The sequence below is a fragment of the Cimex lectularius genome, unplaced genomic scaffold (assembly GCF_000648675.2).
Source record: "Cimex lectularius strain Harlan isolate CLEC.00 unplaced genomic scaffold, Clec_2.1 scaffold59, whole genome shotgun sequence".
Classification (NCBI taxonomy): Eukaryota; Metazoa; Arthropoda; class Insecta; order Hemiptera; family Cimicidae; genus Cimex; species Cimex lectularius.
In genome coordinates, this window is record NW_019392794.1 from 2,350,299 (window position 1) to 2,372,041 (window position 21,743).

The 21,743-nt window shown below is 35.1% G+C and overlaps 1 protein-coding gene across 1 annotated transcript in view; it reads right to left on the minus strand.

Moving 5' to 3' along the window:
• The window catches only part of LOC106661666 (nephrin), a 257,075-nt gene that overhangs the window by 144,986 nt on the left and 90,346 nt on the right, over positions 1-21,743 (minus strand). The window lies entirely within an intron of this gene.

Here is a 21,743-nt window from a genome sequence, read left to right on the forward strand (position 1 = left end):
ACCTCCATATAATCATTAGAAATGATAGTAAAAACCACAATCTAAACACAACAAATAAATGTTGGTTATGTTGTAATTTTGTCCATCATGAGCATGAAATCTATTTTATTTACAAATTCCCTAAATATTGAGAAATTTTCCTTTGAAAGAAGTTCCTTTTCCGGCATCCCACTATTTTCGGCATTTCTTCCCTTGGAGAATGTACGTTCTTATCATCGAATGTCTGTGGAGATCTATAAATTTGCCAGTTTCTTTCAATTGGAATCTTCGTAAATATTTCATACATATGTCCTGACAAAATAGTGGTGAGACTGAGTGTAAATCGTAAAAAAATCGTTTATCCCTGTCCTGATGATTTTTTTTTTACTTGCTGGCCTTTTTCCGAAGCCTGCCGTCTTTTATGCCGCTTCTCCTTTGCTTTGATATATAGGTAGCCGGTATTCGGGTATGGCCTAACCTCAAACGTGTGAGCATATTACTAATAATAATCATTATACACATTTTTTTTTGCCTTATACATTAGTACATCTAGCCATTCCTGTTAGTGGGTCCCGCGGACAGTCCACAGCCCGACCCCGCCGAGACCGAACACCGCGAGCGCCGACCGGGAAGGACGCCCAGGCCTCTTCTCTGCATAAAGTCCTTCTACCCTTCTTTTACTTTGTCATAGATTGTTCCAGATGGATGCGGATAAAAACCATCTACACGGCAACATTATGGTTTATTTGGATGGTAATTGGTCAAACACCAATGCAGATATTCTAGATTAAAGACTTGATGGAAAAAACAACAAAATTTTGAAACAAACAACACGAGCAATATGTTGGGACGTTTTCAGGCTTTCATCCTGAATGACTAGAGGCGTATGATTTTCAAGATTTAGTCAATTTTAAATATGAAGATGTTGTTTATTATCTTGATGCTATTGGTATTTGTCTTAATATTATAATTGTCTATAAAAATCAAGGATAAGGAGAAATAAAAGAAAGAAAAACCCACAAGTTCAGAGACAGAGTATATTCAACTATAAAAGCTTAAACCGTTGGGAAATTCTATTAATTAATTTCCTGAGAGACTAGATAGGTTAATGAGTTTTAATTAACTGCTAGTTCTAATATAGAGAATGAATGATCTGCCCGATCTAACAATTCTTCTGGCGATTGGAAAGAATCTACGCCGGTAAATTGGGTCATGCGGTACAAAACGAGGGATTGGAGATGCAAGATTGGAATTTTGGCCCAACGGTGATTGGTCAATCTCATATCTGGTAAAAGGACGCCGGGAAACCGAGCCAGCACCCCATTTGTCGACGGACGCTTTATCTCCCGTAGCGATTGCTTTCACGGATCTCTCCGTATCACTGAAATGCCAAAAAAATAAGATTACATCCTCCCGAAGGACAGGGGTGAAACCCATTTGTTCGTACACCACCAAATGATTTCGAGACTTAATCTACCATATTTAGTAAATTGCCGTGACTCCATATATATTACAGGCGTTATAAGATAGAAAAGAAAAAATCTGATACGTCGTACATTTTGTAAAGACTATATTTCATCATTTACTAAATTTTTTGTTATTACATTTATTTGATATTTACGACTACAAATATTGTATTATGTAAATATATTCATATATCCATTTACGTTTTCGTGGTCAATTGGCCGAGTTGCTTCTTTCAATCAATTAATTATTCTTTCTATGTAAAATCTTGGTTGAGATAAAAAAGTCAGTCACGAGCGGGATTCGAACCCACGACCTTCGGCTAAATACGCCGCTACTCTACCACTTGAGCTATCGTGACTTCGATCCTCCCTCTTTTTGCCATTTTCAAATGCAGCGGGAGCGGTTTCGTGAAGTGATACTTCTTTTAATTTTTAAATCCATTTATGTTTTCGAGGTCAATTGACCAAGTTACTTCTTTCAATCAATTAATTATTCTTTCTATGTAAGGTCTTGGTGGAGAGTTGGTGTCCGAGAGGATCAAAGTCACGATAGCTCAAGTGGTAGAGCAGCGGCATATTTAGCCGAAGGTCGTTGGTTCGAATCCCGCTCGTGACTGATATTTTTATCTCAACCAAGACTTTACATAGAAAGAATAATTAATTTTTTGATATTCATATATGTTGAATTTGTCATTTGAGTATCTTGTAGGAGAAGTTGCCCAGTGGCCTTGGAGGATTTTCAGGTAGGGTTGGAAGTGATAAATGTCGTGCCAGTTCTCGTTTCAGTTTTCTCGTGAGTTGGTTCATCCGGTGATCACTCGGATATCTGTTCTGCTACCAGATTGTCGTGGCCCTTCACTTTTCAGTTAGGAGTAGCCGAATATGTGGGGTAATAGTATCTGTTGATTATATTCGAGGTGGTGGTAAGGAGGTTGTCTCACACACACACACACACACACACACACACACACACACACACACACACACACACACACAAATATATATATAGGGTGGGATTTCGAACATTTTAAATAGTATGGTTGATTATGAGTATGTAAGATTATTAAGTCAAATCTCTTTATTATGAAATAAATCACTAAATAAAAAGTAGAGACTTTAAAATTTTCGAAATTGACCAGTTCACCCCTCTCCTGCATGCGTTATATTTACACATTTGAAACTCAATTTTCAACATTCCAGGTTGATTTCACCGTTGATGTGTTGACGTTTTTCGAACTTCGAGTTGACCGCAAAAAACTTATCCAATGAAGAAATTTTTATGTTGTTTAGCATCCCTACAAATATGTTTGTTGAAAAAAATTTGGAAATTTATCAAAAATTTTTCTTTCTTTAAAATTGTTCATTTTCGGTTGAATTAAAAAACATACATAGGCGTTTGATAAGATTAAAAATAGGTCCTTCTTATGGGAAATTCAGAATTCAAAAATGTGATAAAAAATTTGAACAGATGCTCTAGATCTTGAAAAATAATGCCAATTTATGGCTTAAGGTCGGGATTTTTCGAAAAAAACAACAACATAAAAATTCACAACCTTCGACCGGATTGAGATATATCAGTTCGGATGGTTGCATTTTAATCTACTTAGGATGTGAAAACCCCAATTTTTATCGGGTTTATGCTGAACTTAAAATGTAAAATGGATTGTAAATACAAATTTTACAATTGGATAAGAAAGCTAAAACAAAATGGAAGATAATACTAATTAACTCGGTCGAAACAAATGAGAACAAATTTTTTGCGTGCAAAAGAAAAAAAATCGGGCAAAACTCAGAAGTGGTCGATCTTATCAAAATTTTCCTTTCAGTAAAAGTGGCATGAAATAAACTCTAGAATAGAATTGTACAATAAAAATGTGGGAGTCTCATTTAAAATAAAAAGAATTAGTGTCAGTTCCCAGCCAAATGAGAACGTTATGGTAAATATGTTACCACCAGACGTTTCCTAGCCAAAATTAACTTGGGGTAAGACCACAAAACCATTTTTTGCTAAAATTAAACGTTTACAAATTAAATGGGTGGACTATAGAAGTTGATGCACCATATATATATATACATAAATTATTAAAGGAAGGTTTACTGTTTGTTCAGCTCTTGTTTAAAGCAAGCAGCCAAAGGAATGAAGGCATCGATTTTCTCCATTTATATCAATGAATTATGTATGAAATAATTAGAGCTAATGAACAACACTTTCTCGAACTTTACAAAGTTAAACGATCGCATTAACTGTAATTAAATTTGTATTCATTATTGAACAAATTTTGGCCGTTTGTTTAGCTACATCGTAATATAAATATTCAATGATCAAAGAGCAATTAAAGTTCCCCAGTCAGACCTACGAAAAATTTAAATTTTTTACTCTACGAATTGCACTTGTAAACTCGATATCGATAAAGGGAGGCATTAACTATAATTAAAATTTAATTAATTTCTGAACTCAATTTAGATGGTGGTTGTTAATTATCGTTCCAAAAAATTATCAATTGGAATTAATATTTAGGGCTCCTCCCTGAGGAACACCAGCCTTTATTTCTCTCAAAATTCTTTTTGAAATTTAGGAGATAAGTAGTACGTAAAAGTTTGAGAATTATTTTTTAGTTTATGTAATATGAAAGCCAGACTTGAGATGCATCCAAAAAACACGATGGAAGAGATATATTTAATTTGTAAATCTTTGTATTTAAAGGGTGACTACATTACTGAACGTGTTTTTTCACTTGTAATTTTTTATTACCTAATATCATTTTATCACCATACAGAAAATACAATCGAATATATTAATTCTGAAATATTTGCATGACAAAGGTAAAAAACATGGAAAAGCCGAAACGAGTTTGAGCAACATCAAAACCCGAAAGTGTAGACGGACCCAGTGCTATTTCACTATCTCGTCTTTAATGTTAGATTGAAAACTATTATAATCAGCGTTTTGTGATTGATGTTTTTTTTTAATTACAAAATAAAAAAAACCTTTTTCATATCGATAGGATTCGGAATCTGCTGACGGAGATCCTGTTTTCTTGAAAAGTTGCAAACGCGACAGGCGTATTCGTGCTTTTGCGACTTCGGGGAAACTCTCCCTTGAAGTTAAAGTGGTAAACTTAAATAGAAACGTGTCGTGTCCGGCCGGCCTCGAACTGTCGAAAAGAAAGTGCGACGAAGAATTAAAATAGGAGAAGGAGGAAGGAAAAAAACAAACGATACCCCAAGATCTAGTGTGACGGACTTGGGGCAACTCCATCAGTCAAACTGGGGTGTTTTTCCCTGCTGAATACTCCCATTAAAAAGGTTTAGCTCATCTTAACATCATTTGAATTATTCCTTTTGGGAAATGTGTTCTGTGCACAAACGCTGGATGGTCCAGGATTTTCAAAATATCGCATATTATAAAAACATTGATAATTTCGATGTTTATTCATAACTTGTATTAAATAAATAACAAATAAATGTTCTAAAAAAATTCAAAATACCAAATATTCTTCAGTGTTCTTTAATAATAAATAATATCTATGAATCTATAATAGCCATGATAGAAAAATCATTATATATTAGTTATTACTAACCAAAGAATTAATTTTCTTAGAAATATAATTCCTTTAGCGGTAAAAAGTGAGTAAATTAATTTTTAATTCAGGAGGCGTAACGTAGATGCCATAAAAACTTGAAACATTTACAAGTCAATGTTCGTTTTGAAAATTTAAAATTTAATCCATTATCTTTAGTGGACTAATTGACCAAATTACTTCTTTCAATTAATTATTCATAATCATTTCAAAATTGTAATATTTATGATATAGACGTTAAGTATAAATGTTATGAATATTTATATGAAGTTTAAAATATCAAAATGACAATCATTTTGACCAAGTTAATTTAAAGGCTGCTGAGGACAAAAACAATTTAAAATTTCAACTTTATATAAACTAATAAGTTGGCTTCGGATTTTACAAAAAATTCTAGTAATTGTTCTGCGGGTCAAGTAGGATCGCAAGTGAATAGTTCAAACGACTCTTGACAAGGATAACATTTTTGTTAAAATCCCCCCTCGCCGTAATTAATTACCCCGTACAATTAAAAGTTTAAGCCGGGTCAGGGGCTTTTAGTAAAGTTAGTTTTTCCCCCTCTTATTTTCCTTTTCGAATATCAACAGTTTCATAAAAGCGGGACGATTCCAACTAACAAGTACAATTATCTAATTTATAGACTGTACAACTTTTTCCCTCGTCATGCTCGGTTCGGCTGGTTCGAATGGGCCTGTTAGCGGACGATCGAGGGTGCGGTTTTGGGGGTGGCTTATCGGCCACTTTTGGGACTCAAACCGGTGTTCACACCCCGACGTTGAATTCAACTTCAGCAAAGAAATCTAATATTTTCTCTCGAGAGTTTTTTTTTAAATACTACATGTACTTACCATTATAAAAATACGTGTACAATCTATAATCTATAAAAATATATAAACGTAATAGTGATGAAGAGGACGTTGAATAAATTAACCGAAACGGTTTTGTCGTTTTCAATCCTTTTGGCAAACTCCAGCCCTTGGTCACACACACACACACATCTCCTACTACAAACACCCTAAGACCCTTTTTCAGAAGAGACTGGAGCAGGAAGCTTTTTCAATATGGGAAGAAACATGGCGGGAAACGACTAAGGCGGCCCATACAAAGATGTTTTTCCCCTCCCTGGCCTTCAGGAGGAAGCTCGTTTTTCCGGACAACTACAAAATTATCCAAGTGATTTCAGGTCATGGCAAGTGCCTGGCCTACCGCAAACGGTTTGGACACGTCCCTTCATCCTCCTGCTCTTATGAGCACAACTTTTTGCATATAGTTTTTCATTGTCCACTTTGGGAAAGAGAAAGGAATCAGCTAATACAGCACTTCGTTTGTATAGTGCAAGGCTGGCCGGTTCCTCCATTTGAATTGCTTCTGAGCGAGAATATGAACGTGTTTGTTGGTTTTGAGGATAAACTGGACTTGGACTTGAATTAATAAACACAGGTTTCAATGAAAAAAAATGTAATGCTATCATTTCAAATTTCACGTTTAAACTTTTATTTAATGCATAATTAATATGCTCTAATCTACATGGAACATGTAGATTTGATTAAATAAAATAAAATCCCGTCCTGCAGGTCTACTGTAGGGAGGAAAAATAAAAAAACTAAACACACTCACACACACAACTCAGTTATTTTTTCTCGTTTTTAAAAAAAATTTCGTTTCAGTAAAAGTACAGATGAGAAAGTTATGTTAAATATGTTACTACCAGATGATTCCTAGCCAGATAATCAACAGTTACTCTTACCCCCACATATTCGGCTACTCCTAACTGAAAACGAAGGGCCAGGACAATCTGGTAGCATAACAGATATCCGAGTGATAACCGGCCAATCACGAGAAAACATATACAAGAAGTTTCGAAACTTAGGGCTGAAATGTAGAAACATTATACTGCTTCGCTTTCCAAAACAGACAAGTCCTTAGGTTACTGTACCCGTAAGATCGTAAAAAAATATAGTAAGTAATGATTATTTAGAGAGCATGAGATGCGGTCGGGTGTGACGTAGGTTTTAGAAAAACATTTTCTTTATCGTGCCAACGTTTCGATCTTTATTGAGGTCTTCTTCAGGGCTCAAAGTGTTTATATTCTGTGTAGATGTGTCATTCTCATCATAAAGATCAAAACGTTGGCACGATAAAGAAAATGTTTTTCTAAAACCTACATCACTCCAGACCACATCTCACAATCTCCAAATAATCATTAACTAACGGTCACAAAACACCACACATAGTAATATAAAAAAAAATTGAAAAAGTATAGTTTTTCAAAAACTATAAAACAATTCCCCCACTTTTTCTCAAAATTGAAGATCCCACACCTGTAACAAATAAGTCTGACGTCATTTACAAAATCAATTGTTTAAATTGTCCAGCAACTTACATCGGAATTACCTACTATCTAGTTAGGGGGGAAGGTAAAAGAGCATATCTATGATTGCAAAAACCCAAACAAAATCCTACAGCACTGGCCACCCACCATTTTGAATACCAACACAATTTTGACTTCAACAATCCAAAAATATTAAACACAGAACAAAACAAACATAAACATAACTTTTTAGAAATGGTTTACGTCATCAACAGAGCATCAACTACAGAACGGACACATGTAAACTCAGTCGCAGCTACGCTAATATCATTAATCGAATTCAATATCGATAACATTCATATAACACAAAACATATAAAACAATCATTACACTCCACATATAAAACATTTCTACATAGTCTGATTCTTCAACAATTTGTCTTTCCTTTCCCTAATTAACCCCGTCGATATAATCCTGAAAGGATAATATGGCCGAACCATTACCCATTGTTTTCCATTGTCGGCTCCTTTCATCTAAAAAAAGCCGACTTCTCATATGAAAATGAATTTATATCCCTACTTCCTTCCCCACCCCTCAAAATCCAACGATATAAACATGAAACGTCAATATCTCACTGGCAGTCTCTACACGACTCACAATAATGACACATCTACACAGAAAACAAACTCTTTGATTGAGTACAAATACTTTGATTGAGTCTAAAATTTCTAATATTGTGTAAAGTCATTTTTTTACATCCTACATGTATTTGTATAATTTAAACAATGTTTATAAATTAATTATGTTTCAAAACCCACGTCAAACTCCAAATAATCATTCATTAAAGGTCACTAAACACCACACACACACACACACCCTCATATATATATATATATTTTTTTTTTTGTGATGATGATATTATACAAATATAGGCCAAAGAATGTAATAAAAGCAAACTTCCCTGATGGACAAATTTAACGCACCACTTAATTTATTTAGTGGAAAGTTAGATCCATTATCGTTCTTCATTAGTTACAGGTAATTAGGAGCTATCGCAATCAAAATAAACAGAGCGTGTCAAAACAATAATCCTTTGTTTATTTCGTTTGTTTACTTTTGTATTGATTAATACAATTTGCACAAAACGTAGCACTACGCATTTCCTTTTTGCAGCGCCTAAAGATTGTTTTCAGTTAATCTTTTTCCTTCCTTGATTTCACTTGATTTATAACTTCAACTATTTCACTTGATGTATAATACCGTGAACAAAATATGCAAAAAAGGCCAAAAGCATATTTACAAAGAATTATGCACTAATTATAAACGCAGTCCAAGATAGAAAAATTTTTAGTATAAAATCAAATAAGCTCATCGGAAATACAGACAAACATGAGCTACCGTTTTGTCTAGTCTCAAGTGTATTTAAATGAAGCGAACTTAAAAAAAAAAAATCATACAATCTCGGTTTGCGCGGAATCGAAATCTTTATTTCTAAACATATTTGACATCACAAATATGTTTTGTGGGTGTGTATCAACGGATTATTCTTCTCTTTTGAGAGAATTAAATTTATGTTTTGAAAAATGGCAAAAAGGAGGGAAATTTCAAAAGGTGCGGTTGAGATGGGAAGTTGGTGTCCGAGTGGAACGAGGTCACGATAGCTCAAGTGGTAGAGCAGCGGCGTATCAAGCCGAATATCGTGGGTTCGAATCCCGCTCGTGCCATTGACTTTTTTGTTTCAACTAAAACCTTAATTAATTGTAATATATTAATTGGTCAAGCGGACCACGAAATTAGTGAATTTATGTTTTAATGATAAAACATATTGGCATCAAATTCAACACGAGAGATAATAAATAATCAGTACTAGACGACTATACTGTTAGGCTTATTTTGTATTTTCTTAAAAGAATATTAATTGAATCAGTTAGTAATTAGTGTGTTCCAGCTGCCGTTGTAAAAAAAATATTCAATTGAAAACTTTGAAGTGTAAAAACATAAATGTGACATTAATAAATGGATAAATCACCGAGTATGGCTTTAATTATGACATCTAATTATTTTAAAACCCCTTCGGCCCCCTCGAAGCTGGGAGAAATAAATCGAGGGAATTACGGAAAAACAATCGCTTCCCTCTCGCCCTTCGACCAATAATGACCCTAGGAGATAAAACGAAATGAATCACCCCCTAAAAGGCCACGGATTCGTATCTGGGTGGCGAATATTTTGAGTTATGACCCAAGAACTTGCCCAATTCGCCCCTCCTAAATACAACATCAATTATGTATCAAGTCCGGTCTGCGTTTGCGCCCAAGGTTCCAACCCGCCACAAACGGGCCCACACCTAAAATAGTTGGTGAGAGTTCTGGGCAAGTTGCGAGATAATTTTCTCCCTCGTTCCCCTCTCGCTGGAACAATAAGCCAAGATTTTGAGCTCGCTAGAATTTTACCTAAGTTAAGTTCGGTTAAAGCAGGAAAAAAATTTGAAGAAAAAATACACATAAAAAAACAGCCCCCGACCCGGGTACATCAACATCAAGTTTAATAAATCCCCAAATTCAAAACGTATACACATTTCTAACGGCATCTAGATTAAAGTTTATATGCAAAATGGGGAAATCTCTACCCAATCTCTTCTTTTATTAAATCTTTTCGCAACCGACCAGTCATATTTGGAGATTCGTAAGGCACTGGAGGATTGAATTTTTGCGGAAAATTCGTAGTAATTTTAGTAAAATAAACCGCGGGTTTTTTAGTCCTTCTGTCAGATGGGTAGTGTAAATCTTGTAAAACTCAGGCTGTGATACCCGTCGTACGCTACGGTACTTATTTTAGAAATATTTATAAGTAATAAATATTTAGGGTTGAAAAGAGAATTCACAACACTTTACTTCTTTTATGTTACATTTTATTTTAGGGAAATAAATTCCCTCTTTTGTTACAGTTTCTCTATTTTTCTGCAAGATGGCAGCATCATTTAAATACAAAAAAGACAAGTGTCTGAACACACGTCTTGTACCATTCCGGCGAGGGTTTATTTGACTTTCGACTATACGTATTCTCGTATAATTATGTATAATTTAATAAGAAACACATACCAATTCGACGAGTTGTGCACAGTTAACTAACGAACTGTTTCTTTTTTCCTCGTTTATTGAGTCCTTAGTTATGAAGAAACACGATTTTTTAAAAGTGTTATTTTAACTTATCTGTTATTTCATAGAAGATGTATGGTGTCATTAATTTGTGAAATATGCCATATTTAAAGTATAACATATTTAAAACAGACTGGGAATTGATTCTGGTGAAAAACTATCCTGTGTTGGAATGGTTATTCTAAAAAATGTCGAGCATTAAAACAATTTAACGAAACAAGAAATGCAAGGATCAGCGATTCGCGAGAAATGTCTTACTAGGTTAGTGGGCATAACGGTTAAGGCGTTGACACGGCGCTCATCACTGTAAGGTAAAGTCCGGGTTTGATTCCCAGGGGCGCTGCATTGAAACCCGACATACTAGCAAATGTTTTTTTTGTTTCAAAAGCATCGGCACTCCGATGGTTGATATGACCTCTGCTGTTGGGAACCCTCGTAAAAAAAAAACCTCATTAGGCCCTTCTGACCGCCCTAACGCAATTATCAACGGGAAACAATTGTACGGCTTAAAACCGAGGCCGGCGTTAGAAGGCTAATTCGCGCCAAAAGCTACTACCTTGAATTTCCACGGAAAATTAAATTATGAGAGAGATATGTGGGAAAATGTACGCCTACCCGGTGAGTCCTGATTAAGTATATTTAGGGTAAACTTCATTATTTTAAGCCGGGCTGTTGTTTAGAACGACCCACATTTGGTTTAAGTCAGCCTTTATTGATAAAACTAAAGCAGAAAAAATGTACTTTTGTTACAAACATCCCCCTCATAGCCTTCTATACCGAAAATTCAGTAATATGGTAAAACATACATTTTTTTTGTTAAATCGGGTGCTTATCTGCACGATAAATAGGCTATAGTATCCGAAACGGACAAGAAATTTTCATTAATAGACTTCTATTATAGTGTCCATAAACATAATCAGAAAAAGAACAACCAAAGTTTACTCAGAATTCACCAGCTTTTCAACCGTGCCTTTTTCCCACCCCGGGGAGACAGAGAAGGCACTCTGTCTCCGGCTCCGGTTAGCCGGTACCCTTCAGCAAAGGTACTAGTTATTTGCAAAACACGACCACCACGCGTCCAACCTCATTTAGTAGAGTCGCTTGGACACTCTACTCCCTTGGTTCATATTATTTTTAAGTTCACTAATTTCGTGGTCCGCTTGACCAATTAATATCTTTCAGTTAATTAAGGTTTTTAGTTGAGATAAAGTCAGTGTCACGAGCGGGATTCGAACCCACTATCTTCGGCTAGATACGCCGCTGCTGAACCACTTGAGCTATCGTGACTTCGATCCACTCTTATTCCGAATGGTAAAATTATGATCAAATCAAACGGAAAAAGGCACTTTGGAACAGACAATGAACCTTCTCTTCCTTTTTACTTATATACATTTAGAAAAAGAACCAAAATGGTATAAGCTAAGATAGTAAAATTTTCAATATGTTTATTATTATATTATGTGTAAGAAGGGCTGTTATTGTCGGGATCTTCTCTCGGTTAAGTTTCGAAGTCACATCAATTCGGCTGAGCCAGATTGGACTAAAATTTTGTTTTCGGATGAGCCAAGGTTTTATTTCAGGTCTTTGAGAGGGTTTGAAAAAGAACGGGTTAGCGATATATCCCAGCAACATTTGCACTCCGAAGGAGTTATGGAGGTGTTATGGTTTGGGTAAGAAATATTTTAGAAGGTCGCAGAAACTAGATCGTCATCGATGGTTTCCTATCGGCGCGTTACAGTGAATATGTGTTATCAGTTGTTCCTTATATGCCACCAATTGGCGACGGTTTTATTTTTATGCAAGACAATGCAAAGCCACACACAACGAAGATTGTTGCTGACTACATGTAACGGGCTTCAGTTCCGTCTTAAACCCTATCGAACACCTTTGGGACGAGTTGTCAAAAAGAGTAAAAGTCGTCCAGCGATGCCAGAGAATTGGCGGTGATCAGGAATGACGCTGTTGGAGGAGTATGAAAATATTCTACAGCACTTCATTCAAAACCTCATAAAATCGATGCCACGTCGAATGCAAGCGGTGATCAACACAAGAGGAGGAAATACTTCGTGCTTTTATACCTATTTTTTTTTTCATTCTTCCGAATAATTACTTCATTATTTCCATAGCAAAATTTCTGCTAAAATTGTTTTACTCCCTTAATGCTTTCGTTCATTTTTTATTCAGCTATATCTTATATTTGTTCAAATATTCCTTAAACAACAAAAAGTAAAAATTACAACGATTGAGAGTATTTAGTAAAAAACAAACGAGGGTGGGCAATTTTTGGCCTCTCTATGTATTTTGATTCCGTTATCATTTAAATTATAGCTGGTAAAGTTCATGAAAACCCAGCATGGAAATAAAAAGGCTATAATTAATTGATAGATAAAAATATATATAATAAGGTTGATTTTAAACATTTCCTTGGCTTTTATTTCTTAATAAACTTGCAAGATTCATTGTTTCTTTAATATGTTTTTAGTAGATAAAAAAAGAGAAAATAGGGAAAGAAGAACCTTCGTAGCACATTAATTTTGAAAACGGTATAATAGATAATAAATTCTGAAGGCAAAAAAGTTTTAAATGTTTCAGTTTCTTGTTCATTCGCGTAGTTACTGTCCTATTATCCAGCCATTTGCCATTTGATAGTGCAAAAAGTGCTCTGAAGGTAGTCTGTTGTGTGAGAATGAAATTTATTAGCGTGAATGGATGGGATTATTTTCCAATTACATATCATGAGGAGTATCAGCTATTCTAGGGCTATGAGGTCTGGGGTGAGAATGCAATTTATTAGCGTGAATGGGATGGCTTATTCTCCAATCACCCGGAGGATTATTGAATACTCTCGGGACAGTGTAAATGAAGTCTGGTTTGGGGGAATGTAATTTATTAGCGTGAATGGGAAGGCTTATTCTTCAACCACTCCGAGGATTGTTGAATACTCTCGGACAGTACAAATGAAGTCTGGTTTGGGTGAATGTAATTTATTAGCGTGAAAGGAAAGGCTTATTCCTCAATTACCACGAGGAAAATTCTGTACTCTGGGGTAGTGTAAACAAAGTCTTGTTTGTAAATGCAATTTATTAGCGTGAATGAAGGGGCTTATTTTTTTATCACTCTAACTATACAATAGTAACTTTACTTCTCTAATTATATAGTTGAATTAATATTTCAGTTATAATATATTCTTAATTATAATTAATTAAGGTTTTTAGTTGAGATGAAAAAAAGTTAATGGCACGAGCGGGATTCGAACCCACGATCTTCGGCTAGATACGCCGCTGCTCTACCACTTGAGCTATCGTGACCTCGATCCACTCGGACATCAACTTCCCATCTCAACCCCACCTTATGAGTTTTCCTCACCTTTTAACTTTTTTTCATCTCAACTAAAACCCTTAATTAATTGTAATGTATTAATTGGTCAAGCGGACCACGAAATTAGTGAATATATTCTTAATGTTTTACCATTTCAGTTAAATGAAGTTTTAGATAATTTAATATATTCATTTAAGAACTATTATGATTTAAAAGCTAAGGCTGTGAGAATAATTATTCCCATAGCTTATTGAGAACATGGTAGTTTTGCAATAATTCTTTTTACATATTATATAAATATATAAATTGGCTTTACTCAAGAAAAAAATGTTTAAATTTTAGTTAATAATTTAAATGTGGCAAATCAGGCAATTAAGAACAGTCGTACTAAATTCAAGAACGTTTGTGGTTAAAAATGATCTTAATAAAACACTAATTAATAAGGAAAGAATTTATGCACTTCACTTATTTACAAGATTTTGAAGGAAGCCCAATTTACGTGACTGTGCTATGCAATGTGAATTGTAAATCTTTACACTAGTTCTCAATTTCGCCATTAATGATACAGCAAATCTTGCAATTCGGGATGTTGAAGGTTTCCGTGGAGATATCAATTAGTATGTAAATTGAAATGAAAATATGAAATAGAATATTCTTGGCCTTTTCGATTGGGATCTCCACCCTCAGGGCAGATCACATTGAGCGCAGCATGGGAATAACGCTAATTCCGTTCTTTCGTCGCCGTGGCGGTTTTGCGGAAAAATGCAAACGTCTTGGAATGGTTGGGAAAATAAGAGGAAAACGGGCGATTTCATCAAGTTTTCATTTCGCTTCTGAATTCCATGAGGGTCGGGCTCTTCTCTCTCAGTTGACATTTGAATATCAAGAAATAGGGTAAAAACGGATAAGGGAATAATGTTGTATAACGTAAGAGATGGAGAATAAAAAAAAAGGATGAAAACGTTTCCTCTGTTTTTCCTTTCTTAATTGAACTTAAAACGATTCTTTTTTCATCCAATTTTGTTTGAGAAGATTTAAAACTTTGAATCCTCCTTGATACAAGAAAATAAACTTTTGTTTAATAAAAATCAATTGGAGACAAAATCAGTGTGATATAAAAGAAAATCACCCTTCACGTTACAATTCCCTGTACCTGAAGATCTCGTTCCCCTGTGAATTCATAAATTCACTATGTTTGAAACCATAAATTTCAGTAATGTGTGTAGATGTTCATATTTGTTACGTCGTATATTCCTATCTTTCAAATTGGCGTTATCCTATATTTTAAAAAAAAAATATAGAAAAATGAAAGTCTAGACGTGGAAGGAGAAAAAATGTCTAACCCAGGACTTTTTGGGTTATTCTAAAAAATTATATTTGAAGTGGCTAAAACGAATCTGACTTTTCAATAGAGTTTTTTGCCCTACTATAACGGAAGCTCTTTTTCCTTTTTGAAACTTTTCTCTGCCAATATATGTCTTTTTAGATGGCTTGACTGAATTTCTCTTGAACCAATGACGCTATAAAAAAAAGGTTTTAATATTTTTTAGTCTAGTTTCGAATCTTTTTGTGTAGAAAGATTATACAGAGTACATTAGGCCCAGTTCAATTTCAAAAACGACCCTATACATCCTGACACATCATTTTAAAGGATGTTTTACGCAGAAAACAACAGTACAATTGGATTTTAAATTGGTAAAAAATGACAAAGTTATGGCAAAAAGTGTGAAAAACGCATTTCCTTTGTTTCGTTGTTAATTCCGTTGTTAATAATTTGCTTCTTCACTAAAGTAAACATTAATTACCTTTATTGTTTACATTCTGTCATTGTTTGACAAACTTGCATCGTGAGAGCAAATTTTCACTCCTGGAAGTAAATAAAATTTATAATAGTACCTTTTCGTTACATCTTGATTCCAGTCAAAATGAACCGAAGAACTCTCTTCTTGTCCATGAACTTCGGGACTCAACGGCGGATGCAAACCACATCATACTGGGATGTCCACTGAAGACTAGGAAGAGAACATATTTTTAAAGCGCTCAAGAAATATAAAATCCCACTCCCCACTTCGGTAAACTTAATTCTAAACTATACGAACTTCATTGAAATACTAAATATCATATACAAATTCATCACTGATAACGACATAGATATTTACGATATAGAACCATCCTTGAGGCATGTTGGCATCCGGGAGGGGGGCCGCGCGGGGACGGTTCGGTTGGGGACCGTTGGGGACATCTCTGCGCTCTGAGGGCGCGTTACGCTCCGGACTGGGTGATGGTGTTGGACTTTTCCAAGGGTAGCTTTACCATGTAAGGTTTTTATCCACCACCATCGGGAACAGTCTATTATGTTGAGGATCTCCCCGTTACAAATGGAGAGCCCAGGTGTCCTTCCTGGCCGGTCTCGGGGGCCGTGCTGGCTCGGCGGGGGCCGCCTTCCGTGGGCCGGCAGCATCAAGCAATGAATGTAGATGGCTAGATGTACATTAGTTCAAGGCAAAAAAAACAACTTCGGGAATCAGATTATGACATACGTCTAATGTTCCTTGCACATATGTCTATTCGGGAGGCTAAAGAAAACGTTCTTCCATACATCCTATGGACTGATGTATGTATCCATGTTCACCTTTATTGGTATAAACCGTTGGAATTTTCGAACGTGGACAGAGGAAAATTAGAGAATTTCGTACTTTTGTCAACATCAGGCGGTTCACAAAGTAGCACCGTTTGGTGTGGACAGCTCGGAAATAAATTATTTGGCTTTATTTCTACGACAATAATTTAGTGCTCAGTTCCTGAATTTTTTGCGCAGTTTTCACCAATATTATTAGATGATGTTCCTCTGCAACGACAAAGAATGATTCTCTAGTTTGATTGATGCCCCACACAATATTCTTTTCAGGTGAGACGATATTTGAATCGACACTTCCGCGATAGGACCTTAGGACCTTATGGCCCAATCTATTGGCTTCCTCGACCACCCGATTTAACTCCCTTTGACTATTTTCTGTAGTGTCCACGCCATTCATAACCCAGCAACCTCAGTTGAAGAACTGAGGCAAAAGATAGAAAAAGTCACTCCATCTCTTCTGACTCTATTGCTCTGATAACTGGTGAAGATCGGTTAAAAAGAGTAAATTTTTACATCTGTAAGCAAGGCAAGCAGACCGAACATGAAATGTGATTAATAATCAGCAAACCAAATGACCTTTTGCCAAAACTTTTGGCCAAATCCATGGTCATAAAATGTATGTAACCACCCAAAACGACATTTGTGCAAGGAACGTTAGACGCCTGTCATAATCAGAGTCCCGAAGTGCCTTTACAAGATGAGAGTTCTTCAGTTCATTTTGACTGGAATCTGAATGTAACGAATAGGCACTACTGTAAAATTTATTTACTTACAGGAATTAAAATTTGCTATCATAATCCGAGTTTGGCAAACAAAGACAGAATGTAAACAATAAAGGCAATTTGTATTTACTTTACAAAAGAAGCGAATTATTCGAATTAACAATGAAATAAACGAAATGCATTTTTTTTCACACTTTTCGCCATAATTTGTCATTTTTTACCAAATTAAAATCATTGTTTTCAGTGTAAAAAATCCTTTAAAATGATGTGAAATGTTGAAATTGAACTGGGTCTGCATAAACTAATAACACAAAGATATAGTTTTGTTTTTTTGATAGTTTCACTGGTTCAAGAGAAAATCTGCTGGGACATATAAAAAGGACACCCTGTACATACATATATTAAAGAAAAGAATAATGATTTACAGGTGTCTTTTTTGTGAATTATTTCAAGTAATATATATATACTTTTAGTCCTTCTTACTTATTCTACTCTTTTATAATAACGTAAAATCCAAATCTTAATGACAAGGACTAAAAGTAGAAAAATTAGGCTTTGTAATAAATAATAGGTTGTACTAGCATCGAGTTTGGCTAAAATGAAGACCTACTATGAATTTTTCTGACGATAAACGGAATAAAACTACACCAGGCGAATCCAGCAAAAAACACGATTTTTTATTATTTTGGTATGTCTCCGACGTATTCCAACCTCATGGCTTCATCAGTATTACACATTTATATACGTTTGGCACCTCTAGATCTTCCTAGAAAAAAAATGAATAACAGGTGAAGTTTTTCCAGAATTCCAGTAAAAAGTAAAGCTGTCGTAAATGATCACAAATCCACATGAACATTTAACCTTCCCACCATCTTACATCATCTTAGTTTGTTACCCATTCCTTGTAAATTATTGTAAAAATTAATTCACGGAACAATTATCTCTATAGTTACTTGGAACAACATCTTAGCACACCATCAATTTGACTTTCGAGCCCATCATCCACTACTCATCCAACTTAGCAGAGTTAGAGATTACATTACTTATGTCTCTACTGTGCTGGAGTGTTGTTAGATGTTTCTGAGGCTTTCGACCAAGACATGAAGGGCTATTATAGAAATTAAAACTATTTCTACCTCAGACCTATTTTCTGATTATACAATCATACCTTATCGAGAGATTTTGTTAAAATTTATTTAGCTAATTCCATTTCATTCAATCTTAAATATTTTTTATACGTCGAAACAAACAAAAACCCACTTTTAGAAAAATAAAAAAATTTCCTCTGCTTTATCATCATTTTTTCATATATGATGACAGAAAAAATAAGTCTGCTCAAAGAAGAAAAACGCTGCTTTTCTTAAAGCAATACCTTAATAGCTTAAAGTAATACCGTAGACTCTGATCAAAATGTGGAGGAGTTATATATTTTCATGGGGAATGCTCCACTTCCAAAAGAAAATTTCCCTGATGAACCAGCACAAACGTGACTTTTTAAAAATAAAATTTATATTTAAATTTAAAGGCTGCGCTCCGTTTTAAAAAAGTGCTCAAAACGAATTCCACTTTTTTAGTCAAAACAAATCTTTTTGTTTACTTTAATGGAAAATAAACAAAACATTTCGTTCAAATAGGTGACCCAAGTCCGGATCCAACAGTTGTACAAATACTGGAGAAAGGTAAATACACCCGCATTTATTAATTTTTGTTAATAAAGTTTTTTTGGTATTTCAATTTAAATTGCTTTGTTGCAAGGCACGCAACGGCAAAAAAGAAAAGGCAGTAGATGCGAAGTTTGATTAGTCCCTCTCTGATCTCATTTACTTTCTTCTTTTTTTTTCAATTTGAAGTTTAATTAGTACAAGCGACAATTAAAAAATATATATATACTCCCGCTTTATATCTAATTTTGAAAAACTTGAAGGGAGAATATATTTAATATTGCAGTAAAAAGAAAATTAATTTTTTTATCGCACTCTCATTTTAATTTTTCATGGCGTTTCGGACGAACCAGATGAAACGTATTTGAACCGAGTTGGAAATTAAAACCGAAGAACTGGAGATTTAATCATATTTAATCTGATCAAATCAATCATCCAAATGAGTTTTTTTTAGAACTTTGTTCTTTTATTACTTTTAAAGACGATAGGCAAGTGGAATATTTTTTATATTTTTTAATGTTCTTAGAATTTAAATTTTCCCCTCACGGTTAGGCTTAATATCTTTTGATGTCATCCAAATAATTCTGCGTGAGTTTTGTGAATCATTTACTTCAATGAAAACACTGATAATTTTGTTGTCTTTTTGCGCAATATATCTGTTTTTTGATATTTTGACATTTTTATTAACTGATACTAGCTGCCTTTAAGGATGGCCATACTCGTTACTTTTTGAACTAAAGTTGAGGCACTGAAAATAGTTTTAAAATTTTCTGTATGCGGTGACAGGATGGATGTGGATCATTATGCGGGAAAAGGATTGCTCTAGTGGTAGTCTAGTGTTGTTATTTTATTTTTTTAGTTTTTTTTAACGAGGGATCACAACAGCCCATTTGTATGCAAGGCTGCTGGATTCGAACCCGGGACCTTTACCTTACGATGATAAGCGCCGTGTCAACGCCTAAACCGTTGCGGCCACCGATGCCCCTAGGTTTGCTGTATTGTCAGCAAAAATGGAGAGAATTGTTTCTGGAAGATAAGAATGTCAGCAGTATATACAGTGTAAAGGACATGTCTAAGAATGATCCCTTGCGGAACGCCAGCTTGGATAAGATAGATAGAGGATATTGATGTGACTTAACTAACTCTGAAGTAACGGTCAGACAGGTATGAGTTTATGATAAGGTAGAGGGTATTGGTCGGGGGCCAGCTTCCACATGAGGCCCGGATTAAGCCTGTCAAAGGCTTAAGCAATGTCAAGGAGCTCACCCGGACAACACTGCTTCTGCTCAAGGGAGAATGAAATAACGTCCACAATGTGACGACATTGATAGGTTGTTGAGTAGAGTCCTAAATCCAAACTGGTTACTGGGAATAATTTCTTGAGATTAAATGATAAGGCATAGGCATTTCTTGAGAAATTTATTCATTACAAAACACAGACTGATAAAGCAAGGATGAAGAAAGATTGACGGATTTGAATGGTTTATGAAATAGAATTGGAAAATTCCCTGTAGGAGGAAAATATATCATTCGCAGGATGGAATTAAAAATGTAAATAGGGAAAACAATGGCTTTTCTCTGCTAGATAGCGAAAGATATAACCCATAATTAAATCAAATCCAGGACTATTTTTAAGGGGGAGTTGGCTGATTATGTCGGAAGGTGAAAAGGTTTTGGAGGAAGAGAAAGAAGTAAAGGAGTATTCAAGTCTTGTTCGATATCATTTGTCTGTAGAGGATCATGATTGTCGATGTGCGGCAAGAAGATGGTGGATAGGTGCTGGGCAAAGATATTAGAATTTTCCTTCGTCGGACTTGTCCCAAAAACCATCATCTCTGCGAAGGGGTTGGGAGGAAGTCTTGTTTTGAAAGGAAACGTTTTGTGGTCGCACACAGTGAATATTATCAGGAGTTAACCGGGTGGTGAAGTTGTTATGTGTTTCTTTTTGAGGCTTTGTAGTTCTGTTTTAAGTTGTCTATTGAGTCGATTAGTCCTGTCTGACGGGTACCTTGAGAGCTACCAAGCGGCACGAGCACGTCCTTTTTCCGTAATTAATACCCTTATGTATTTTGAACGATTGTAAGTACAGGCGGTGTTTCTTTTTTTGTTTGTTGTGTTGAGTTCCAAATACTATTTTATATAGAGGTTGTGAGAGTATGTGGACTACATTGTTTTTCAAGAGTCTTGAGTACGTTCTAGTGATAGGTCTGATGACTGAAATGATTCCATGTCGATGAGTCCTGTTATGTCTTGACTTAGGATGTACAGGAAATGGAGAGGTTTGAAGAACCAGGAGCACAGACGACCAAGACATTCGAGAACGAGTAATCTTAAGAGTTCGTCTTTTTTCTTTATCAGGCCTGATAAGTTGGAACTTCAGTTAAGTTGTATCTTTCCGCTTTATAGGTTTAATTAAAAAAAAAAAAAAAAATCAATTGCAAATTCAGTTCGTAAATTGGTTGTGTTCTTTTTTGTCTATTTAGTTAAGCCCTAATTCTTCGTGTTATGAATTAGCTTTTTAAGAAGAAGGAAGCACTTTGTTTAAGGTCAATTTGAATAGTGTAACCGTTGGTGGAACCGCCGCTTCATAAGCAACAAGCGCTACGTCGATCGGCTCCGGTTCGGATCCAGGATCCGTGTCTCTGTTTTTTCTTCTTTTTAAAAAAAATCTTTTCTGTGATAACCCCCCTCTCCACTGAGCTACCGCCAACGTAGTCACAATCAGGAAGGCATAACCAACCTGGGTTCGATTCAGACTGACATCCCTGAATTTATGATCGTTCCTTTACAAAACATAAATAATAAAAAACAGATTCTGTTCATTAACTTCAGCTAAACATAGCATACCTAAAACAAAATCCTGTAAATAATTATCCTCTCCTTGTAAATTCTAATTATATCACTTATTTTCT